Below are 27,573 nucleotides of genomic sequence, written 5' to 3'. Positions count from 1 at the left end.
GATCCCAAAACTGGTGGAGAAGCAGGGAACTGGCCGTATTATCGCATCTCTCATGGTCTCTGTTAACAACCTTGGTTTAGATGTGTATCCTTACCATCATACAGCCAATTTGGGGTGCCAGCAACTGTGATACAGCTACTTCTTCAGAAAATGGATTCTAGTTGCTACAGAGGGAGGAAGAGTTTCTCCTCTTGGGGTAAGGGCGGAAAATTCCTTTATCCTTACCCACTGTGACAGATTAGTTTTCATATTACCCATAATGGCCTGCTCACAAAAGCTTGCGGCCACTTGGGATCAGTCGACAACCCAAATAATCCCTTTAAATCAGCATTATCCAGTATTAGTGATGTGACCCACCCTCTCCCAAATGGTTTATTCTGAGAATTCATGCTGGCAAGGATTAATCTTCTGCTATGTTTTCTTCACAAAACGGCCTTTAACAGAATCCCTCCTGGATTCCACAGGAATCCAGGATTCCTCTGCAGGAAATCAATGGTTATAAGTGATTTACTTTTCTAGTAAATATGTAGGCTAAAGTGGCCACTGAAGCATGGGAAGGCTTTCAGCAACCAGAAAACCCGATCTTAATTCATTCTCTACCAGTATTCCTATTTTCTCCTTTAAAGGTCCAGTTTTCACCAAAGCTAATATTAACAGCCAGAAAATAGTGGTTTTGTTAATTATTCTTCTGTTTCATGTTCTCTTTCTATTCACTTAGTTAATTCCTTTAGGTCTAAATCTATTGCCTTTAATTTGCATTGGTAAGAGTTGTTACTCATATACTGTCTCCAGGCTTTTGCCAACTAATACCAAGGATAAAGAAAGAGTCATCCCTGCATCAAATAATCTTAGTACTTTTCCTCCCCTTCCACTCTTAAAAAACATGTACGTAGTCTTAAAGATTTATGTGTGTGAAAAGCAAGGTAGAATTGTCAAAGTTGACTTACACAAATCATAGAGCTCACTTCCACTGGTCTATTTGACTGTTCTTACAGAAATACAGGACTGATTTTATTGTTGTAATTTTACAATAAGCTTTTTTTTTTTAAAGATTTTATTTATTTATTTGACAGAGAGAGAGAGAGAGAGCAAAAGCAGGAACACAAGCAGGGGGAGTGGGAGAGGGAGAAGCAGGCTTCCCGCTGAGCATGGAGCTCGATGGGGGGGCTCAATGAGGGGATCAATCCCAGGACCCTGGGATCATGACCCGAGCCAAAGGCAGGTGCTTAAAGACTGAGCCACCCAGGTGCCCCTATAGTAAGTTTTGATAAATAGTAGAGCATGTACTTTCATATTATTCTTCAAGATTATGCTGGCTAATTTTGGTCTTACATATTCATATAAATAGATTTGGCTTGTAAATTTCTAATAAATTACATTTGCATTTGGAATAAGACTGCATTGAATCTACAGATCACTTTGGGGTGAAGAGACATTTTTACAGTATTACGTTTTCCCATTGAAGAAGGCATTTCCTTTCTTTAAATCATATATTTTTAAGTATGATACATGAATGAGATTAGCTTCTATTTTTTCTTTCACATAATGTCCTCTTCTCGTTTATACTCACCTACCTTATTAAAACACACATGCACAGCCTTCCCCACTATCAACACCTTGCACCTGAGTGTTATATTTATCACAATTATTAAAACTACACTGACAAATTTTTTATCATCCAAAAGCCATAGTATACATCAGGGCTCACTCTGGGTGCTATGCATTCTGAGTTTGGACAAATGTATCATGACATGTAACTACCACTACAGCATCATACTTAATAGTTTTGGGTGCACTAAAAACCATCTGTGCTCTGCCTATTCCTTCTCCCAACCTCTGGCAAACTCTGATCTTTGTACTATCTCCAGTTATTACTTTTACAGAATGTCATGTAGTTATAATCATAGAGTAGCCTTTCAGATTGGTTTCTTTCACTTAGTAATATGCATTTAAGATTCCTCTATGTCTTTTCATGGCTTGAGAGTTCGTATCCTTTTAGCACTAATAATATTCCATTGCCTGGATGTGCCAGTTTATTTATCCATCCCCTACTGAAGGACATCTTGGTTGTTTCCAAGTTGTAGCAATTATAAGTTTGCTATAAACACCTGTGTGTAAGTTTTTGTGTAAACATAGGTTTTCAACTCATTTGAGTACATACAAATCAGCACAATTTCTGGGCCCCATGGATGAGATTTTAGTTTTTTAAGAAACTGAAATTGTCTTCCAAAATGACTGTACCATTTTGCAATCCAATCAGCAATATCTGAGAATTTCTGATATTCCACATTCTTGGTAACATTTGGTGTTACCAGCATTTTGGATTCTGGTCATTCTAATAGATATAGTAATATCTCAATATTATTTTAATTCTCAACTCCCATAGAAATCTTTTTAATATCAAGATTAACAAGAGAGGGGCGCCTGGGTGGCTCAGTCATTAAGCGTCCGCCTTCGGCTCAGGCCATGATCCCAGGGTCCTAGGATGGAGCCTGCATCGGGCTCCCTGCTCAATGGGGAGCCTGCTTCTCCCTCTCCCACTCCCCCTGCTTGGGTTCCCTCTCTCGCTGTGGCTCTCTCTGTCAAATAAATAAATAAAATCTTTAAAAATAAAAAGATTAATAAGAGTTTTCTGTTATGTTTTCTTCTGGATGATTTTTAAAGTTTTACAATTACTTCTATGATCCAGTTTAAGTTAATTTTTATATGATGTGAGATATAAATCAAAATACTTTTACATGAATTTATTATTTTTCATGTGGGTATCGAATTGTTTCAGACAATTTGTTGAAGAAAAGTCTTTCTTCACTAAGTTGCCTTTGTACCTTTACTTAAAATATTTTACCCATATATGTGTTCGCCTATTTACAAACCATCTATTCCGTCCTACTGCTTGGACAATTCTTATGCCAACACTACACTGTCTTGATTACTGTAATTTCATAATGCCTTGAAAGTGAATAGCATTTAGTGCTTCAAATGTATTGTTCTTTTAAAAAGGATCTTCTGCTTATACTAAGTTCATTGTATTTGCATATAAATTTTTAAATCAGTTTGCCAGTTTCTTGAAAAAAAAAAAAGCCTGCTAGGATTTAAACTGTGATTGTGATTAATCTATAATCATATTTGGGGAGATTGATTTTAAGAATTCAGTCTTAAAAATATTGGATCTCTTACCTGTGAAAAAGTTGTATCTCTCCATTTATTTAGGTCTTCAAATTCTCTCAACAATATTTGTACTTTCAGTATACAAGGCATTGACAACTACTTCAGTTTCTTATTGCTGCTGTAACGAATTACTACAAATTGCTTAAAGTAACACAAATTTATTAACTTGCTGTCCTAGAGGTCAGAAGTCCAAAATAAATTTACTGAGCTAAAATCAAGGTGTTGGCAGGGCTGTGTGCCTTCTGGGGACTCATGGGAAGAATCCATTCCCTTACCTTTTCTAACTTCTGGTGGCTGCCTGCATTTTTTGGCTTGTGGTGCCTTTTTCCATCTTCAAAGCCAACAGAATAGTTTTTTCAACAGTCTCTGATTCTTCTGCTTCCCTGTTTCACATTCAACTTTTTGATTTTATTAGTCTTGCTAAGATAATCCAGGATAAAGTCCTTATCTTGAAGTCAACGAATTAGAACCTCAGTTCCATATACAACTGTAATCCTTGCTTGCTTTATCATATAATACATGTACAGGTTCCAGACACTAGGGAGTGGATATCTGTGGAAGGCCATTATTCTGCCTATTACAACATTTTTCACCATGCTTCTCTGTAAATATGTTCATATGTTTTGATGCTATTTTAAGTGCTATTGTCTTTAAAATTTCAATTTTCAATTATTAATTGCTAGCATATATAAATACATTTTATATATTTTTAAAGATTTTATTTATTTATTTGAGAAAGAGAGAGAGAGAGAGAGAGAGGATGAGCAGGGGGAAAGGCAGAGGGAGAAGCAGATTTTCCACCCAGTAGGGAGCCCGATGCGGGGCTCAATCCCAGGACCCCGGGATCATGACTAGAGCCGAAGGCAGATGCTTAATGACTGAACCACCTAGGCGCCCCAATACATTTTATATTTTTTATGCTGATATTCTATTCTTCAAAGTTGCAAAACTCACTTAATAGTTTGAGTTGCATTTTTTGTACATTCCATTGAATTTTGCACATAAATGACCATATCTTCTGCAAACAAAGACAGTTTTACTTCTTTCCACTGAAAACCTTCATTCCTTCTTTGTTCCTTTTAACCTGATTTTTTTTAACCTGGTTATTGTATTAGCTAGAACCTCTAGTACAATATTGAATAGAAGTAGTGGGAATGTTTATCCTTGTCTCCTTCCTGTTTGGGGGTCGAGGGGTGAGGGGAGGTAAAGAGGGGTGGAGACTTTCATTATTAATTATGATGTTAGCTATAGGTTTTTTCATAGATGTCCTTTATCACAGTGAGAAAGTGCCCTTTTGTTGCTAGTTTGCTAATATTAGATTGCCAAATACTTTTACCGAATTTAACGAAGTGATCGTATAACTTCTCTTTTTGAGTCTGTTAATATGGTTAATTACATTGATTGGTTCCGTATGTTAAACCAACTCTGTATATGGGGAAAAACTCCACTGAATCATGATAGACCATCTTTGTATACAGGGTTGATTTAGTAAATTTTTTTTGTTTAAAATTTTTTCATCTGTGTTTATGAGGAATATTGGCCTATACTTTTCTTCTTTTTTTTTTTAATATCCTTGTCAAGTTTGGTATTAGGGTAATGTTGGCCTTATAGTGGAAATTGAGAATTATTCCTTTCTCTTCAGTTTGCTGCAACAATTTGTGTGAAAACTCACATTACTTTTTTCTTAAATGTTAGGTAGACTTTCCCAGTGAAGCAATTTTACACTGGAACTTTTGATTGTGGGAAAGTTTTAAATACAGATTAAATTGTTACTCATTATGAAACTACTACCCTATCTACTTCTTAAATGTTGAAATTTTGTCAAAGAATTTGTCCACTTATTTGTGTGTATTTTATCAATGTCAAAATTATTGGCATAATATTGTTTACAGTATTCTCTCATTATTATTCCAATATCACCAGATTAGCAATGATGTCACCTTTTCATTCCTGATATTGGTATTCTGATCGGATGTTGCAGATTGATTAATTTTATTGGTATTATCAAAGAGTCAGCTTTCGCGTTCATTTGAGCATCTCTTTTTTCTCAGTTTCCTGTTTTGTTTATTTCCATTTTAATTTTATTTATTTCCTTTACTTTAGGTTTAATCTTATTTCATTTTCTCGTTTTTAATTTGGAAATTTTGACTTTAGACCTTTCTTCTTTTCTAATATATAACATTAAATGCTTTAAGTTTTCCTCTTAAGTACTGCCTTAGCTGTATTTCAAAATTCATGGTTTATTGTGTTTGAATTTTCATTTAGTTTGCATTTTGATTTACTTTTGCTCTTGGACCCATAATTCTTCATTGATTTCTTTGCTCCCCACTGACTTTAAACAGATTTTTACAAATATTTTGTCCATCTTTTCCAGTTCACCTCAGTAGGAGGGTTGACTCAAATTACTTAGCCCACTGTTATAAGAAGGGACTTTCCTTGATTCTCTTATCTTCTTATCCTTCCTCTCTCAGCCAATCCCATTACTTTAAATGTTTGCTGATACTTCCAAAATTTGTAACCCTAGTGTTTAATTTTTACCTGCATCCAACTGCCTATTCGATATATTCTGTTAGATTTTTAAAATGCACCTTAAATGAAACATACTTTAGTACAATAAAGCCATACATGACAAACTCACAGCTAACTTTATACTCAATGGTGAAAAGTGGAAAGTTTTCCTCTAAGTTCAGGAACAAAGCAAGGATGCCCAATCTCAATACTCCTATCTGATGTAGTACTGAAGTCCTAGCCACAGTAACGAGGCAAGAAAAAGAAATAAAAAATATCCAAATTGGAAAGGAAATAAAATTATCCCTCTGTAGATGGCATGATCTTATATTTAGAAAACCTTAAAGATTCCACCCAAAATTGTTAGGACTAACAAACAAATTCAGTAAAGCTGCAGGATATAAAATCAACATACAAAAATTAGTTGTATTTCTATACACTAACAATGAACTATCTGAACAAGAAATTAGGAAGATAATCCCATTTGCAATAGCATCAAAAACAATAAAATACTTAGGAATAAACTTAACTACAAAGGTGAAAGACTTGAATACCAAACACTACAAAACACTGATGAAGGCAATTATACAAGACACAAGGAAATGGCAAGTCATCCCGTGTTTATGGATTGGAAGAGTTGATACTGCTAAAATGTCCCTACCACTCAAACCAATATATGGGTTCAGTGCAAATCCTTATCAAAATACCAATGGCATCTTTTTTTCAAAAACAGAAAAAATAATTCTACAATTCAAGTGGAACCACAGAAGACCATGAGTAACTATATCAATCCTGAGAAAGTAAAACAAAGCTGGAGACATCACACTTTCCGATTTCAAAATATACTTCAAAGCTATAGTAATCAAACATAAAAACAGACACATAGAGCAACAAGAGAACCCAGAAATAAATCCACGCTACATGGTGAACTGATATTTAGCAAGGGTGCCAGGAATATAAAATGAGGAAAGGATACTCTCTTCAACAAATGGTGCTGGGAAAACTAGTTTTCCACATGCGGAAGAATGAAATTGGACCCCAAATTTACACAACTACAAAAACCAACTCAAAATGCATTATAGACAAATATATGATTTCAAAGTGTAAAATTCCTAAAAGAAAGCATAAAGGAAAATATTCATGACCTTAGTCCTGCACATAATTTCATAAATATGACACCAAAAGCATAGGCGACAAAAGCAAAATTAGACAAATGGGAGCACATCAAATATAAAGGCTTCTGCACAGCAAAGTAAACAATTAAAAAAATGAAAAGGCAACCTACAGAATTTTTACAGAAAAAAATTTACAAACCTTATATCATATCCAAAATACATAAAGAATTCATACAACTTTTTTTAAAAAACCTAATTTAAAAAATGGGGACAGGAACTAAGTAGACACTTCAAAGAAGACATCCAAAGAGCCAATAGGTACATGATAGCATGCTGAACATCACTAATCATCAGAAAAATGTAAATCAAAACTACAGTGAAATATCAGCTAACACCTGTTAAAATGACTATCATCAGGAAGACAAAAGTGTTGGCGAGAATGTGGAGAAAAGGGAACATTTGCACACTGTCTGTTGGAATGTAAATTGGTTCAGCCACATATTCAGAAAACAATATGGAGCATCCTTAAAAAATTAAAAATAAATCTACCATATGATCCAGCAATTCCACCTCTGATACCCAAAGAAAAGGAAAACATGAATTGAAGAAATATTTGCACTCCCACGTTTCCTGCAACATTACTCACAATAGCCAAATATGGAATCCACCTCGGTTGTTATCCATCAACAAATGAATGGATGAAGACAATATAATATATATGTGATAAGAGGAAAAAAGGAAACACTGCCGTTTGTGAAAATGTGCATAGAGCTTGAACACGTTATACTAAGTGAGAAAAATCAGACAGAGAAAGATAAGTAACACATGATACCACTTGAGTATGGAATCTAAAAAAGCCGAACTTGTTAAAACAGAGAGTAAAATGGTATTCAGCAGGGAAAGGGCCTAGGGGATAAAACAGATTTTTTTAAAGATCCAAACTTGCAACCAGTAGTAAATAAGTCCTAAGGATCTCATGTACAGTATAGTGAATATACACAACAATACTGAATTATAATCATCAAACTTGCTAAACAACTAGAACTTAATTATTCAAAACATTAAACAGAAGTGATAATTATGGTAATGGCCATCATACTATAATAAATGTGCATCAAAATTAACATGTTGCATACTCCAAATCTGTTCTCCAAGTCAGCCACATCTTTGTAAATGACACCATTATCTACCCAGTTAATCAACCCAAAAGTTATTACTCTCAATTCCCCTCTATCCTTTATCCTCCACTGCAGTAAATCCTTGAGTCATCCAATTGAACATCACAGTGTATCTTGAATTCATCCTCATCTCTTCACCTTCACTGATATCATTTCTTACTTATAACTGTATCACTCTCCTACTTTAATCATTTAGCCATTCCTATTAGTCTTAAAACCAAGTCCAATTTCCTAAGCAAGTTCTCCAAGGCCCTTAATTCCTCTGACATTCCCTGCTATCTTCTTGTTCAGCTGTACTCAGATAACTTTAGTTTCCTCAAATATGCTTTTCACATCTAGAAGTTTTCTTAAGGATTTTTTTTTTTGATGTTTCGAAAATTTTCTTCCCTACAACCCATCCTATTCCTATAAGAAATCGTCTTTCAGCCCTCAACTTATGAATCACTTTCTCTTGAATATCATCTTTGATCCTTCACCATCCCTGATTTTCCAGTATGTAATAGGTACTCCTCTGCACACCTATAGAATTATGGACATAATGGATTTTTTTTTTAACTATTGCACCCCCGTGTTCTAACCAAATTCCTATTATATAGTAGGCCATCAGTAAGGATTATAAAATGAATCGTTTGACCAATAAATACAACTCATTGCAAATTGTTGTTTGTTCTTTCTAATTTAAAAGAGTAAGTCTTCTAGAATCTTATTCTGTTTGGTATGAGGAATAAATTCTTTTTTCTTAATAATATCTAAAATTTTACTACTAATATATCACATCTTATTTGTCACTTACCAAAACAGTCACACAGATTTTATTGTTTCTATAATTTGTCACTTAACTAATTTATTTTAAAATCTGTCATGCAATTTCAACATTTTTTTCATATGCTTATGTTTGGTAGAACATATTTCCTATTGTGATTCTTTCCACAGTGTTTTCTTCCCTCATTTTCCTATATCAAGTATATTAACATATTTTCAAAGACCTTTATTAGATCATTAATTTTTAAACTTTGTATTCCAGGTGGCATAATACTAAGTGTGTAACAACACATAAAAAAATATTTAACAAAAATTCTGCACTCAACTTGATTTAAATCTTCCTCTTGAGTACATTTGAGTCTCCCTCTTCAATGAGAATGTATCACTTATTTTTTTAGAATATTTTAACACAAGAACTTTATATTATGTTTTCTATTTCTCTTGTTAGATTGGGTGACACAATTTAATTTTTATTCATACTTGAACGAATGTTCTTTTTACATGTGCATGTGTTTTTATAAAATATTTTGCTATTTACATTTAGTATTTTAGTGTACAGGAAATGTTCACCAAGTTTGTCTTTATTGGATATAATCTGAAACTTCCTAATAAGATAAAATAGACTAATACTTATAAAATTAGTTTTAGCTTACTCTCCTCTCCATAGATTTGATGCTGTTTACAATTATTCTTTCTTGAAAGCACCCTCTCCCTTTGCTTTCTTGATACTCATCCCTGTAAGATTCTTCTTTATTTTTTTTTTCTTCTCAGTTGCCTTTTAAAATTTATTCCTCCTTGTCTATCCCTAGTGTTCTCTTCACTTCTCATATCATTCTACATTATATCTGTGGTATAAACTGTTACCTTAAATGATCATTTTTCTGATTGTATCTCCAAGACTTCATTCTTTGCTCAGAAATCTGTCCTAACCCTTAGACATTATTCTTATCTTTTGGCTATCTCTATCTAAATTGTCCATTAGGACTCCAATGACGATATGTTGAAAACTTAGATAACCATATTCCTCACCCTCATGTCCCAAACTATAAACAGAATAAAATCTTTTCATTATCCTTCATTTCATATTTTTATGAATGCCATCCAAATAATAAACCTTATCATCTGAGACCCCTCTCTATCACCATTTTGAATATAGCCAGTTATCCCTAAATACTGTTTTTCCAGCTCTAAATTATTTCACATTTTCCTTAACTCCGTCTGCCCAAGTTTACTTCTACAGTATCTTTTCATAATTATATTATTGTTATAGTTTTTTCACTTATTTCTTATGCCAATCCCTTTTTGCTTGTAGTCTTTTTTTCCACAGTACTGCAAGATAAATCTGTCTAAGAAATAAAATATTTTATTGCATCCAGTAATTCTTCCTGCTCTCTAATACAATGTCTTTATGGTGTCCAAACATTCAAGTGTAAGGGAAAAAAATCAATCAGCATTCTCTCTCCAACTTCTGTTATCAGTGAATAAAACCCTGACTCTTTTCTGTAGCATCGCATAGGTGTGACTTATTTGATCATCCTTTCAACACATTTAATGAATGCATATTAAAAGTCAGGAAATATGCCAGCTGGGTGATATAAGATGAATAGGATGTTATCTCTAACTTACTCTGCACAAATGAGAGACCCACAAAGGTAAATAGAAAAATCACAACAAAATAATTGCAATTGCTGGATATGAACATAATTTTATGGCAACACAAGATATTGAAAACAAACCTCTGCATTCACAAGTAGGATAAGGTTCACAAAGGTTTGGACTGATTCTGGAAGAATGACTATGAGTATGATATGTGAAGAAATGGGAGTCAGGCTTTTGGGACAGAGGAAACCGATATTCATCAAAGTGCAACTGAAAAAAATGAACATGGCAGAGGAGTAATGACATTTCAATATTCTAGGGACCTGATGCTTATAATAAGAAAATACGGTGAGATAGAATTTTAGAAGGAAGAAAAGGGCCGAGAGGGTCATTTCCATTTTACTGATACTTTTCTGCATGTATTTCACAAATAGATAACATAAAAATTTTGACTATAGATCATACATATGGGAAATCATATTAAGAAAATCATAGTTTGCCTTTAGCATGAAAATATTTCAAATTATTTGTGAGCCTGAATATATTACTTTTTTATGGAAAATCTAAATAAATGTGTTTGGTAGGTAAAACTGTAGGAGACAAAGTTTTAATGAAGACTTATTGTATTATTTCAATTCTTAAAAACATTTAAATAAAATCATTACTTCTAGAATTACAAATTTAATATGAATCTGAAATATAAAAACAAAACTCTAGATAGTTAAAGGTGCTACTTTTAATTGAAAGGCATATTATTAAACACTAAATTTAGAAAATATGAAATTTAGTATAGAATTTAGAATTATTAGCTTATTTCAAGAACTTTTTCTTTGGTATTTGTTATTTATTTATGTTTTTGTATAATATCATAACTCTACCTCTTCTTTGGGAAATATCCTTTCTGTTGTAAAAGAGTTTAGGTTTATTCGGTCATATTCCTATCTGATAACTAAATTCTATGTCTTTGTGAATGAAATACCTCCGGTTCTCCATGTCACTCTCTGGTATGCTTCATTGAGGTAACTGTGAAATCTTTTTCATTTCCTTGAAACAATATTTATTTCATTTTTTCTACTCAATTCAATTGAATTATTTCAGAACTTAATATATTCTGTCACATCTTTTTAATGTATGTCCAAACTGGGGGAGGGGGGCGGGGGGGAATAACTGTATCTCATACCCAGAGAAGTGAGGGAAGTTCCCCTCCCTGTAAGATTAAAAAATAAAATATGGAAACTCTGTGACGACGTGGATGGAACTGGAGGGTGTTATGCTAAGTGAAATAAGTCAATCAGAGAAAGACACGTATCATATGACCTCACTGGTATGAGGAATTCTTAATCTCAGGAAACAAACTGAGGGTTGCTGGAGTGGTGGGGGGAGGGAGGGATGGGGTGGCTGGGTGACAGACATTGGGGAGGGTATGTGCTATGGTGAGCACTGTGAATTGTGCAAGACTGTTGAATCACAGATCTGTACCTCTGAAACAAATAATGCAATATATGTTAAGAAAAAAAAAAGAAGAAGAAGATAGCAGGAGGGGAAGAATGAAGGGGGTAAATCGGAGGGGGAGAAGAACCATGAGAGACGATGGACTCTGAAAAACAAACTGAGGGTTCTAGAGGGGAGGGGGGTGGGGGGATGGGTTAGCCTGGTGATGGATATTAAAGAGGGCACGTTCTGCGTGGAGCACTGGGTGTTATGCACAAACAATGAATCATGGAATACTACATCAAAAACTAATGATGTACTGTATGGTGATTAACATAACAATAAAAAATTTAAAGAAAAAAAAAGAAACTTTTTTTAAAGACGCATTACAGAGTTTCCCACAATGTAGTACATGTACCACCGGGATCAACTCAGAAGACTGTCCATAGTTAATAAATGGACATTTTTTTACTTCAATCATTTCAAATTTATGTTAATATATACTAGAAAAAATTAACTATCAAATGTTCCCAAATATTATCACTTAAGGTGAAGCAATAATCATTTAAGTTCAAAAATAACTGATGTATTACATTTTTAAAAATCAAACAAATAGGAAGTAGTCAAGTGATAAGTAAATAAGAGTGATATGTAGAAAAGGAAAAGTTGTAACCCTGCATACAGATGACTAAAATGTTTGCAACCATGTTAAATAGGCAGAAATCAATTTTTTCAGAATTTTTATGACTAAGATAAAGTATACATGTCACAACACAGAGCTCAGTGATTAATGATTATTATCATTGTTTATTAATCATATGAAGAAACAACCTGGAATTAAGGGAAAGGCATATTAGCTCAAGAAACCTAACTATATAGATTAAATTTACTCCGTTGAATGATTACATTATTTTTGTTTTTGTTTCCTTAAGTTCTCAAGCTCTGTGATTCTGAGTTAAAGACAGATTTTAGTTATTTCTTTGGAAGTTACAGAAGACAAGGAGATTTAGATTTTTCCAACTGAATTCAGATGTACTTCTTAAAGGAAACACAACTACAGAAAAAAAGAAAAAAGGAAAGAAAAGAAAAAAAAAGATATTCTCTCCATCTTGTTTTGACATTGATGAACAGGATAAAATATGAGCACTACAAACTCAAGCATTTGCTTTTCACCTGAGTGAAAATAGGAGCGCACTGGGTATTTCTTTGGTTACAGAGCTAGGAAAACTACATCCCAGAGAGACTGAGTTTCAGGTTACTGTGACAAACTAGTCTTAAACATGGGTTTCCCAGCAACTAACCCTATACTTTAGTCTGACCTTTTCAATTATGAGAAGGGAGATTAAAGTCATCTTTCTAAAGCAAATATAATTATTCTAAGGAAAGAAGAAAATACTAAAATTATCAATAATTACAAATAATAGGGGCTTCTGGGTGGCTCAGTTGTTAAGCATCTGCCTTAGGCTCAGGTCATGATCCCAGGGTCCTGGGATGGAGCCCTACATCGGGCTCCCTGCTCCTCCGAGGGGAAGCCTGCTTCTCCCTCTCCCACTCCCTCTGCTTGTGTTCCCTCTCTCACTGTGTCTCTCTCTGTCAAATAAATAAATAAAATCTTAAAAAAATGATTACAAATAATAGTTTGGACATGAACAATATTTAGAACAGTGAAGCTAATGCAAGGCAGACAGAGAGAGATGCCTTTATATTTTAATAAACATAAATGTACCTATAAAATTATCCAATGTAGATAAAAGTATTCAATAAACACTCTTGCCCAAAGATCTAGTCCCAAGCCATCAATCTTTGAATCTAGTTGCCCCATGCACATGACTGTTTGACTCTTTCAATCCAATTATAAGTTTCATAAAGAGTCATCATTCAATAAATCACACCAGATAGCATGGTTGGATGCATTTCTTTTGGTAAATTGGCATGGTATATAACAAATAAACAACAAACATTCTTATTTTCCATGCACTGAGTTTTCTCAATGGCAAGTTGTTATGAATCATCAATCTGAAATGGAATTTTTTAAAAAAATAAAATGGGTATTGAAGAACTATCCTAAAATGTTGCAACTCTATACAGGCCATTCTTTCTTTTCACCAGTCACTGCTTTTCAACTTCATCAAACATAGCTGAGCCACAGGAAAATGTTTGCTGGACAAATTATCTGAGAAGCTTTTTATCATTATTCTGTTTTGAAGCTGGAGGCATATATGTATTTTGTTTCAAGCAGCTCTTTGGTTTCTAGTAAGTAAAAGATAAAATATTCTTTTTAATAACACTTGTTTTGGGGTTTACTCACTACAGCTCTTTACATTTTAAATATACCTGATTGGCATATAATTATGGTTTCACAAGATACTTGATATTTACAGGCACAATGAACTTTCCCTATAATAACGCCACTTTAATGATTACCATAACAGAAATTTGATGGGAAAAAACAGATTTACTTTCCTCCTTTTTTTGCCTACTGTTCTTATAAACAAGAGTTTCAACAAAGATCTGTTAATGTCTCTTCCAAATAAGGAATAATTTAACACCGTTTTTTCTTCTCACTCTACAAGGAGGTGGGTCCTTATGTTAAATATTATGTTACTTGAAACTAGTAACCTATCAGAAAAATGATATTCCCTTCTCACAAAGAAAATTATAATGTTTCATAAGAAAAGCAGCACAGCAATCTAATTTTTTTTCTCAATAAATCTTGAGCTATAGTATGTATCAAACTAGGATTTCAGCATCAGTCTTTCAGTTACAAGAAATCAGAAAGAGAGATAAGATGTGGGTTGATAGAGGCATTTGACAGAGAAAGTCGTACCTGAACAGGAATCAAGAAAAAGAAAATATTTCTTAACATTTAACATTTCCTGAGGCTAATGGTTTCTAGTAAGAGCAGGCTTCCAAGCAACTGTTTTGCTCTCAGTGTGACTTCTTTGACTCACAAAGAGAAATGGATGCTATAAAGGCAAATTGAGATCTATTTTCAGTGGTCCTTTGACTGCTATGAGCATTAAATGTATTTTGCTTTTCAATGAGCATGAAATGATTTCCATCAACTAATAGCCACATTTATTGAGTATTCAGGGGGAAAAAAACCACTGTGATATTAAAAGACTATAATGAGAGCAAAGCATTTGGTCTGTTAGAGAGATCAGGGAATTATTTACATTAGTCACTATGGTAAAAATATTTCTATATATACAATATAATACTTAAAGGAAAACAGCTACAATAATAACACTAATAGTAGTAGTAGTAGTAGTAGTAGTAGTAAAAGGAAAGATAATATGATAAAGATTCAAGGTCCAAAAATGTCTCTTTTTTTTAACTAGAAAAACATATTAAGGCCTACATTTCTAAAACATTGCTTTAAATTTCAGATAACTCTTTTTTTTTTAAGATTTTATTTATTTGACACAGACCGAGAGAGAGACCCTGCTGAGCATGGAGCCTAATGCCGGACTCAATCCCAGGACCCTAGGATCATGACCTGAGCCAAAGGCAGATGCTTACTGGACTGAGCCACCCAGGTGTCCTTAAATTTCAGATAACTCTTATTGCAAAGTCATACATTTCCAGGTTAATTTTTGCACACACACACACACACACACACACACACTTTGTATATGTGCTATCTATGTGTATATATAATCTCTTTTCCATTATATGCTATACATTTTCCTTTTTCCATACATACACACACAGTTTTTGTCTTCTGTTTGGATTCACATTTAATAATGTTCTATTACCCTGAATAAGAAATCCCAGAATTTCTGAGAAAGTATTTTCATCTTGGGCCACTTTTATTTTCTTTCTTTGTCAGTAAATTAAATGAGACAGGTGAACATCTATAAGAGACTGAAATTATCTCAAGGCTAAGGATGATACTCATAAAAAGATAAGATGGAAATAGTTTAGAAAGAGATCTGTAAATAAGAAGGAATTATTTACCCAGATTTGATGCATATAATCTTTCTATAAAGCTAAATGTTTCTAAAATCTTGTATTCTCCATATCCTAATGAATTTTGTTGTGAAATTTCACCTTGTTCCACCATGTAAAAATCAACCCCTCGAAATTAGACCATCTAGGTGGCCAAGGACATAAGGTTACTATTTGGAAAAAGAGTACTGCTTCTGAGTGTGTGGGGATGTCTTAAATATACTATTTCACTAACCTCCATAGGAAACATCTCTCAATGGGTAAAGTTCAAGAGATTTTCAGTTTTTATCAAGAGGAAGAAAGCAAACAATGACTTTGTGGTTTTAGATAACAGTGAAATCATTCTAAGGCACCAACAAACTGCCTTTGAGTCATAAGGATTATATTACTTTCAGTAAAATGAAAATAATATTTACTTTCTAAGACTGCATGGATAATTAGTGCAAAAACATATGCAAAGTATGTAGGATAGTTGCCAGCACATAGTAGATGGTCACTTAATAGTAATTATTAATAAATAATAGCAACTGTTATCAAATAATGGCATTAGTTAATAACACCATACTAAAGCTTGATTTTATTCTGTGAAATTATGGAGGAAGTTCACCTAAGCAAGACTTAAATATATTAGGTTGCATCTCTTGAGAAGTTCTCAAAATAGGATCACCCACTTTAACTGGTCTTACAGGAAGAACAGTATTTAGTTACAAGAAGGAACTGCAATTCAGGCAGAAGGAGTTGCAGGAGCAAAAGCAAAGTTCATACTAAAGGTACTGTGCTCAGGGATCACGAAATTGTCAAAATGTACCAGACTCAGTGCTTACACATAAAGACATACACTGTTAAGAACATTATCATGCTACATTGTAATTAACTTGTTGTACTTTACTTTCCCTTAATAGATTATAATTTCACTGAGAGCAGTGGTTTGTCTTAAGTATCTGAGTATCCCCTAGTGCCTTTCAGAATAATGATCATTTGATGAACCAATGGGAAAAAAACGAATAAAATGCATTCATTCTTCCATGGGATGCACGTTGCATGGAAGACAGAAACAAGTGACAGCAGAGAGGAAAACGAATCACTTCGATGCAGGGAGATAAAATGGATATGCATAAAGTACTATGGAAGCAGAGCAAGATGTGATTATCCCTGTGGGAAGAGAGAGAAGGCTACAGGCAGCCAGAGTACAACTGGACACGTGGTGATGGGTTGGGTGACGTATGATATTTGCCAATGCTCTCTCAAGGACTTAGTGAGCGAAGAAGGCAGCAATGAGTAAAACACACTTTTCTGAGGGCAGAAAGCTGTGAGAGAAACACAAGTGACAGAAGTCCAGGTCCCGCAGACGCAAAACCTGTTACGCCTGATAGGCTCTAGAACCCAACTGATGCCAAGTCCTCACTGTCTCACAGTCAAAAGCTATCATTTATTCATAAGTACAGATACATAAAGACCTTGAGACTAGTCACCAGTACTTCCAAGACAGAGCACAAATGATGGGAGTTCCAAATTTGTGAGTCCATGCAGGAAGAAAATGTAAAATCCAGTGAACAATTTTGGCCTCTATTTACTTTCTACCATCTCTCACAATTGGTTCCACATGTGTAGATTAACAGTCCTTACCCTCAAATATCTCACAACATAATTAAACACACAAACATCCTTTTCATTGTTTCAAAAATGTCAACTGTCTCTTTCCAATACATTATAATATCCAGGGGGTAGTAAATTGTATTATATACATTTTTTTGCAGGTTAAAATGAGTACTGTAATGTTCTGCCTAGATAACTCCGTCCCCTTTCTCTCTAGAGTCAGTGCATCTATCCCCCAGATGCTAGGAATGCTGGGCAGCTGGAGGCTCACACTGTGTGCCCTTCCCTGGAAATTAGCATTGGAAGCATCCTCATATAAAGTTATTGCCTTGCACAGGTTTCAGTCTGAAGCCAGTGACTGGCTGAGGCAAGGATACAAGTTCTAGCTCCCTTGTTTCAATTCAGGACAATTCTGAAAGACCGTTTAACTCCAGAGGTCCCCACAGAACTGTTTGAGACCTCAATTCCCACAATACTGTGGCGCAGATTTTTTTCTCTGATTTTTGTCTTTCCTTAGGTGTGTCCCCCAGGACCATTCATCAACAAATCTTCTGGTACAACTGTCTGACTCCGAGTTTTGTTTCCAGGAAACACAATTTAAGACAGCCGTTACCAAGGGTAGTTCGAGGAAGCATAGTGTAATGAGGGATTTGGGAAATGGATCACTTACCAACAATCTGGCACTGAGCAGCCATAATTGGGTAGTAAGTGGAGTGTGGCTAGCCTCTGGTATGTCATAACAATGTAATTGTTAAAAATTCCATCAATGGTTAAATGGAATGGGATATCAGTAGAAAGGGACAACCCAGCTGGTACAATATCTTTGCTACTAGAGAAGTATGACAGGATAGTTCATCATGAATGCCATGGAATTAAGTGCTGCTGACTTCCACTGATTTGTAGAAGATTGGTAATGACAGGATTGGAAGGATTAATCATCAATTCAAGGCACAAAGTGAAAGCCAGTGTCTCCTTGGCAACATTTATAGAAATCCTGATCATTTGTATCTGAAACACAGACAGAGCAGAGGACCAGGTTTAGGGCTTAACTATATTTAAGGAACTACAGAAAATCTTTTTTTTTTAAGATTTTATTTATTTATTTGAGAGAGAGAATGAGATAGAGAGAGAGATCATGAGGGTCAGAGGGAGAAGCAGACTCCCTGCTGAGCAGGGAGCCCGATGTGGGACTCGATCCCGGGACTCCAGGATCATGACCTGAGCTGAAGGCAGTCACTTAACCAACAGAGCCACCCAGGCGCCCCAGGAACTACAGAAAATCTTGAACTCTCAGTCCCAGGAGATCTTCTAAACCAAGGTCAAGGCCATAGTAAGAAAGAAGTGGACCCACATGCGGAGATAAATCCAGTTAAGTACAGTTCTGAAACTTGAAATCCTAGATTCCTCTGAACCACTGGGTTTACAGACGTGGCCCTTCACTCTCTGGTGTTAGAGGATTATCACTCCCCATGCCTGAACACAACACAGAAGCTGCAAATGAGACAGACACCTTATAAAATAATCCTTTTCTGACAATCCAGCAAATAATGAGGGTTAAATCCCTATCAGCTTGGCTTCCCAGTAAAAAGGAGAACGTATACATCAAAGAAGCTGCAAACACAGACAACATGGGCTGGCAAGAACAAAGAGTCTGTGCCTCAGCCTGGAATCTGAGGGTACAACCCATAAATGTGATAAGTGAGAGTTTAGCAATATGGAAGTAATCTCCTATAATAAAGCTTTAACAGTAAGAACCCCAGAATACAGAGCAAAACCCCCAGGGGGGTAAAACAAACAAACAAACAAACAAACACCCAGGATACAGAGCTAAGATGGCTGCTGGAAGCTTAAAAAAATAATGATGATGTCAGAAAAGGGAAGTAGAAATGTTAGAACCGTGTTTAATTTGTTCTGCTTCACCCATGTTAAAAAAGTAATCAGAACATGTGAGTAAGAACTGGATTGTGCAAGTGTGAGGATGTAAATGCCTTTTACACTACCAGAATTTCCTGTAGTCCCCACAACAAAATAGGTTCTCAATAAGAATTTCTTGATGGAAAGCTAAGAAAATCAAAATTAAAAGCTAAAAGAAACTGGTTTTTATTTATTTTCAACTTTATCTCTCTTTCTGTATTTTCAAATATATATTTATTTTCACATAAATCACTGGTGTCAGTAAAGTAATATTCCTTATGGAAAATGCAATATCATATTTTATTAAGTTTCTGGATGTAATATAACTCTCTATAAAAAAAAACATGCTTAGTAGTTTACCGTCCACTTTATTTTTTAAAAGATTAATACTGAATGTAATTGGAAAATCAAAATAGCATTTAATATATTTTGATCTCTTAGTGTGTCTATCATTGATCTTCCTCAAATATGAGTGTTTAAGCTTTATTTTATTACTTAATAAACTGTATTACAATTTTATTTTTTATTACATTTTTAACAGTTTGGCAACTCTTTCTCTAAATGTTTCTCACAGTTTATATTTGGAAAATCTTTGTTTATTCTGATAGGCTGGAATTTTATTTTTTCTTACATAATAGATAATAAAAAGTGGTTATTTTATCTCAGTTTCCAGGAAGTTTAAAGTCAAATTGTACTCAGCTGCTGTTTCTAGCCTCATGCTTATTTCTTGGCACAAATATTATCTTTGGTTTTATATACACCATCATATTTTAGTATTATTTTAATGATTTATTATATAATTTACCTCAGCTCCTTTATGGATTTAGGCAGGTTATAAATAATAACAAAGGAAAAAGAATCAATTACTTCTTTTCATTTCCTCTGGGTAAACATTTCAATCGCAAATACAGACAGTACCCAATTATGGGGGTTTTCAGCTTTATGATGTTGCAAAAGCGATACACATACAGTAGAAACTATACTTCAAATTTTGAATTTTGATCATTTCCAGGGCTCCCGATATGTGGTGAGATATTCTCTTGGGAGGCTGGGCAGCAGGGAAGGCTCACTTCCCCATCAGTGAGCCATCACCAGGGTAAACGATTGATACCCTCACAACAGTTCTGTACCTATACAACCCTTCTGGTTTTCACTTTCAGGTTGTATTCAATGAATTACATGAGATAGTCAACACCTCGTTATAAAACAGGCTTTGTGTTAGATGATTTTGCTCAGGCTAATGTATGCATTCTGAGCACATTTAAGGCAGGCTAGGCTAAGCTAGGACCTTCACTAGTTTAGGTGTATTAAGTGCATCTGCAACTTATGACATTTTCAATTTAAAATGGGCTTATTGAGACATAACCCCACTGTAAATTGAGGAAGATCTAAAATAAAATTGGAAGTTTGGACCAGTAAAACTGCATCATGCAGCAAAGTTGGAGTTCAGAGTTGTATTCATTATGAACTCATCCTGTCTTGGTTAATGACAGGTAAGGAAAAACAATGAGTAAATACGTGACTGAAATTGACAATTAATAATCTGAAGCATGCTTTCTCTTCATTGAAGGCCTTTATCAAATTATACTATGTGAATATTTAATGAGCCTATTTCTCTCTAGGGGTATCATTTCTTTACTCTTCTGTTATGGCCATGATAGTAACCTTGCCTCTGAGAGTCAGAATTCTATTTTTGAGCCAGCTGTACCAACTTGCATTTTGCCCTCTTTACGTTAAGTACTTCAGCCTTCAGTAAAATTTTGTAGTCTCTTTACTCAAAAGGGCACGATTGCAGGAAATACGGTGTTCTAGTTATTTAGGCACTATGAGATTTCCTATGGGAAGTGTGACACTTCCCCAAGTGTTAGAAATATTGAAAAGGTGTGCTCTAGGCTAGATCTCCAGGCAAAGTTCCCAGAATGAATTACAGGTAAGGTCAACTGAAGAAACTATTAACTTCTATCACACACAGAAAGGTGAAAAGCAAGACTTCAACCTATAAAGACACCTGACAGAGCTTTGGTCTAGGAATGAGAAAGAAGACAGAACTATTTCTCAATACCCCAAAATAAGACAGGATGCCGAGCAGCACTGTACAAACTGTGAGGGTCCTCACAATGGAACTTGAGAAGAGAAACAGCTAAAGCTACAGGAATATCTCCTCTACTATTTTCAGTCTTTGAGTCTTGTAGGAGCACCACTTCTCAACATACAGAACCCAAGTTTGCAGGGGAACTGGAAAAAAGGTGGCTGTTTTATTCAGTTTCTCCACTTCCGGACTTCACAGAACAGGGAAGCATGCAAGGAGAGTGGATCAGATGCTATGGCCTCTTCACTACTTCGACCCCACCAATGACACACCTGTCCATACTGGGACTTGTCAAGCCACCTGTTTTCTAATCGTGGTAGTTATAATACAGCGTCCGTCCTCTCTGACAATGAAGGTCCATTAAAAAAACAAAACAAAACAGGGTTTATATAAAATGTGTGTGTGTTTATCTTTCTCTTTAAACTGGAGATAAACTGGTTTTAAGCTACATGTATTTACAATGAAATAAAGGTGGGTGGTGAGAAAAGAACATGTGTATAAAATGGATAGTGTTCCTGCAAAGAAGAAATTCAGAGGTGAGATAAAGTTAAGGCAGAGTGTCAGTGGGGAAAGGACAGCATTTTCAATAAATGGTGCTGGGTCAGTTAGATATCTATAAAGAAAACAAATTGTATTTTGACCCCTGCTTATACAAGGTATAAAAATCAATCCCAGATGAATTGAAGATCTAAATGTGTGACAGGCAAAACGATAAAGCTTTTGGAAGAAAACAAAGGTAAATGACTGCGCCAGGCAAGGTTTTCTTAAACAAGGCACAAAATATTAACCATAAAATAAATACACTGGAATATATTACAACTATGAACTTTCACATATCAAAAGATGACATTAATAAAGAGGCAACCAACAGAGTGAGAGAAGATATTTGCCACACACATATCTGAGAAAGGATTCATGTCCAGCATATATTTTTTTTAAAAATTGGCAAAAAAGTGGAACACTTAGCAAAAAAGAATATGGAAATTGTCAATAAACATAAAAAAAGAGCAACTGAGTCATCAAAGAAACACATATTAAAACCACAATTTGATAGCACTAAATAATCTTCAGAACTGCTAACATGAAAAAGAGAAAAATACAACATTGATGAGGACGTGGAGCAACAGAAATTTTATACACCACCCCTGAGACTGAAAACTGTGACAGTCACATTAGACAAGTGTCAGTATCTGTTAAAACGAAACATATACATGCTTGTGATGCAGCATTGTTACTCACAGTTATCTACTTGACAAAAACATAAACAGGTATTGATCAAAAGACATGTGCCCACGAATGTGAACAAATATTCTACAGATACTACATTGTGTGTGATTCTCACAAGTTTAATGTTGAGAGAAAGAAGTCAGAAGGAAAAAAAGGCATGTACCATATGCTTCCACTTATATTAAGTCCCAAGACAAGTAAGACTAATCTAAAAGTAAGAAATCTGGATACTGGTTCCTCTTGTAGGGCTTGGGTGGAAGGGGTAGTGACAAGAAGATAGCAAGAGGACAGGGAGAGCCAGGCTGCTGGTATTAGTCCGTTTCTAGGTCTGGGTACTGTTTATTTTAAATGAGTGTATTCAGTTTGTGAAATTTTATAGTTATTTAAAAAATCAAATCAGAGTGTTTTGGTGCATCCTCATGCTCATGCGTGCTAGAATTAAGTCATCATGGATAGAATTAAGGCTGTGTAAGTATGGAAAGAGTTTCAACAGCATTTCTTGGTTATAGTGATTTGGGGAAATATTAACATTTTCTTAACATTGTTGTTCAGCTGTGAAAATATTCTGAATCCCAAGATCCTCAGTTGGGTTTTCTGAAATCAGAGTATAAAATTCCAAACCACAAAGATATGCCTGGGTGACTCAGTTGGTTAAGCATCTGCCTGCAGCTCAGGTCAGATCATGATCTTGGGGTCCTGGGATCAAGCCCTGCTTTGGGCTCCCTGATCAGTGTTACCCTGCTTCTCCCTCTCCCTCTCCCACCCCACTCATGCTCTGTCTCTCAAATAAATAAAATCTTTAAAAATAAAATAAAATAAAATAAATTCCAAACCATAAAATCAGAATTGAATTCATGAGGACTAGGTATGGTGGCAAAAAGCCTCTTACTATGCATACTTTTATTAACTATAATGAAATAACAAATTCTCAAGAATCTTAATATTGTGGAGGATAAACATCTTGAAAGATCATAAATGGAAATTGGATTCGTTGTTTTATTTTAATAAACGTAAAGTATTTATACAGGGTTTTATAATTCAAATTCACTTGTGACCTTAAGCATTTTAACTAAATTTCTTCATAAAGGGTAAGTACATATGGCAATAGTCAAATATATTTCAGAGGTAGATCCCAGACTTGAATAATGAGCTGTCATTTAAAATGTTACTGGGCAGGAGCACCTGGGTGACTTAATCGGTTGAGCATCTGCCTGCAGCTCAGGGCATGATCTCAAGGTCCTGGGATGAGCCCTTTGTTGGGCTCCCTGCTCAGTGGGGAGTCTGCTTCTCCTTTTCTGTCTGCCCCACCCCACTCTTCTGTTCTCTCTCTCTCTCTCTCTCTCAAAAAAACAATAAGATCTTCAAAAAAAAAAAATCTTCAAAAAAAATTTTTTAAATGTTATTGGGCAAATTGCCTAATTTCTCTGAATGTCAATTTTTTATCTATAATATGATCATGATATCTTTCTTATTAGCTGTATGTGAAAGGAAAACGTGGTAATATATCATGAAGTATTTATGCATAATGTGCGAGACATACTCTGCTAGACTCTGTTTAAAAAAGGCATGTTTCCAGCTCCCATGAAATTTAGCATCCAAAGGATCATACATATACGCAGTTGCCTAGCATAAGCCTACTACCTAAAAAGAGCTCCCTGTGCTAGCTCCCTTCTTTTTTCCTATCCTCTACTCAAGAGAATCTAAAGTCTTCAGATTGAGGCTCCTGCCCACAGGAAAGCATCAGTCTTCTGTTTCTTCCATATTACCAGAAATAGCACCTGGCTGATAATAGACAGGCTAGACCAGGGAAAACCAAGAACTGAGATAAACTTTCTATGTAGGGCAGCAAATCCATTATAGTAAAGATCATTATCCAACAAAAATCTGTTAGCTAGTTCAGGAAACCAAACCAAACCAAAAGTAAAGGAAAATAAAATAAAAATAAAATCAGGAATGTCTAACATTATTTCAATCACAGGAAATGAAATGCAGAGATTGTACTTTAGTCTCCATGAAGAATTAACAAAGTCATAAATAAAAGAAAATCCTATTTTACCATCCCAGGAAAACACAAAAACAGGATGAGAATCTATATGCGACATATTACGACAGGGGTCTACGTTTCTAGAACTGAGATAAAAATCAAAGGTTGGCCACCACCAAAAACGAGATGGAATTCCTAGACCTTGAACATTTTATGATTACCTGGAAAAGGCTCTCACTTTTTATTTTATAGGGTTCTCCATGTTACCCAGTGATGTACCTATCAGCTTTGTCTTAGAAAAAGCTTCTGTTCTCCATTACATATAGCCTTGGACAGGATAATAAAGTTTACTAATTCTCAGGTTCATCAAATTTTTTAGTGCATTGCCTACATGTTCCTTCTTATGATAACTGGGCAACAAACTAGCTAAAAGTCCTGAGAACTCAAGTAGTTTTTCAAGAATTACAGAATATATATCCTATCAGGTGACTTGCCAAAGCCTTTGGCAACCTAGCCTAGGAGGAGCACCCAGCGATTATGAAGAATGAGATCTACTCTTCAAAGACAGGTTAACCTGGGCATGTGCCCTGATTTCTGGGTCCTGGTAGCATAGATCTTGCTCATAGCACAGCAGCGAGAGAGTCTGTGAGTCAAAGGACCTGTAGGTTTATGTCCAAGAGATCTAGGGAGAAAAGTCATTTGGTACTACAAATAGAAGTATAGTCTCTCAACTTGTTCAGACGCTATGACTAGAATATTCAGAGAATACACACACACACACACACACACACGTGCGCACACACATTTAACAATGACATTAGTTTGTCAGAAGATGAATGAGACATATATTTGTCTAGGCCTTACTTATTTGTAGGTTCTGGCATCCCTTTGGTAAAGAAGACACAAAGGTGACCTTCTTTCTGTCTCAATAAGAGATATTCCAAAATGAATAGAGGTTCCCTGATAATCGCGGCATTTATCAGCCTTTGCTTTGGACTGAGTATTCAAAAAAAGAGATGATGGGGACTGATACTTTTAGGTGATGTGGGTGGTGGCTTTGGTAGCTATGTTCACTCATATGAGCAGTGGGCCAGTTTATAATGTTTCAGGAGAGTCATAAAACCGGGACACTTTCCCACACAGTATCCCTGAGATGGCAGGACTGTGGTTGGAGTTTGGGTAGAAAACCGGGTACTAAGTTTCTGTTGCATCTAAGCAATGAAACGACTGTTAGAGCAATATCCTTTGAAGGAAGAATAGGGACTAGGCAAGTCCTTTTTATGAATGTTAGCCATATAACTTCCGCCCTCTGCCATGGATGTATTCTGATTTTTCTTGTTCCATTACCCAGACTCACTATGCAGCCCATCTTACCATGTTTCTTGGTTCTGGGACCCTGTTTCGTTTAGCCTCCTATCATAACCTTCAGGGGTAATAAGTTCTCTGGAAACAACAATGAATGTTTTGACAACAAAGATTTGATTGTGTCCTTAAATTTGTGGAGTTCAGTACTTCTGCAGGGATTACATGTGTAAGGTTGAGGTGATCTGTACAAAATGGATATAAGGTTAGGGATCTGCTGACTTTTCAGTTTTACATAAAAAAATCTCTTAAAGATTTTACAGATTAAAAGATGTGAAACAGTTTCTTTCCAAAACTAAAGTCAATAAAACTGTTTCTACGGAATGCCAACAATTCAGTTCCCCATTTACTCCTACTCTACATATTTTTTATTTGAATATATTAGTGAATTAAACAATGTAAGGTTTGTTTTTATATAAAAAGGGCAATAAAATACTATCAATAGAAAGGTCACAAACACCTACTTCATACAGAAAAATATGGAGGTAGAAGATTAGTAAAACTCTAATTCTGCCTCACCTTATTAGCATGAATCTGTATTTGGTACAGCACTTTTATCTTGGTTAGGTGCAGAGGCATACTAGCCACAGTATCAGCTGGGAAGAAGGTCAAGAAATGGCCTTGTCTCCTTCTATTCTCCTCCATGTTACACTTTTTCAGAAACAAATCTTTCTACAGAGATAGAAAAAACTCCAAATAAAATAATTTTCTTACTATTGCAATCAAAGGAGCACGGGGCTTTCACAGCATAACAGTTATTCACACGTTTGCTCTCCTTAAAGTTTTTCAAACATGTTTTCATTGAAACATGTTAACATGTTTTATTTTGTAGGAGGATGATCAGACTTACAGTAAAAGGAATGCAGAAGATAACATTTTTATAATAATAGAACATGCACTACATTAAAACTATACTAGGGTGAATTTTTACTGAAGTTACAAATCTCTAATGTCAATATTTCTTATGAATTAAATAAAATTTGGTCTTTTATGGGCTGCTTTTATAGCCCTATGACCTGCAGTTTGCATGGATGTTTCTTCCAACTAGACTCATGGATAAACTCATGGATGTCTAGAACCATCCTTTTTTTATGGCTGCATTTCCAATGCCTGGTCGCTAACCTTAAACACAAGTCAATACTAAATAAATATCAGATGAAAGAATATGTGAACAAATGAATATACGCAGTTAGAGGACCTTTGTAAAATCTACCTTAATTGTCCATCTTAGAGTCAGAGTATTTTAGAGAAACCATTTAATGACCGTCATACCATAGTACCAAAGCAGATACAAAATATTCCCAGTAACACCTTTAAATGCAGAAAATATAACTTTGTTAGGAAGATTCATTTGTGAAGCCTCAAAATTATACCTAAGATTCTTGCCACTTGCTTACGTTTTATAGTCTTACCACAGTGTGCCTGTTGGCTAGGAAGACCATTCCATCCTTCAGGTTCAGGCTGTGACCAAGAAGCCTGGTCCATTTGCCAAATAACAAGTCAATTAAACCTTTAATGATTGAGAAGACCTGTACAGAGGGTAAGTCTATTTTGCAAATTAATCAAGGAATGGTACTGGGCACTTAAACTCTACAAGATAAAAGCTCAGGCATAGTAACAAAAGCTATTCTCTCACACATGAACAAAGAAGTAAACAGGTTAATTTAAGTTCTGTATTCTCCCCTCCCC

The sequence above is a fragment of the Callorhinus ursinus genome, unplaced genomic scaffold (genome assembly GCF_003265705.2).
Source record: "Callorhinus ursinus isolate GAN/ISIS: 27379988/994484 unplaced genomic scaffold, GSC_fseal_2.0 scaffold3, whole genome shotgun sequence".
NCBI classification, from domain to species: Eukaryota; Metazoa; Chordata; class Mammalia; order Carnivora; family Otariidae; genus Callorhinus; species Callorhinus ursinus.
The sequence above is the reverse complement of the archived record's forward strand: the minus strand, read 5'-3'. Positions refer to the sequence as shown.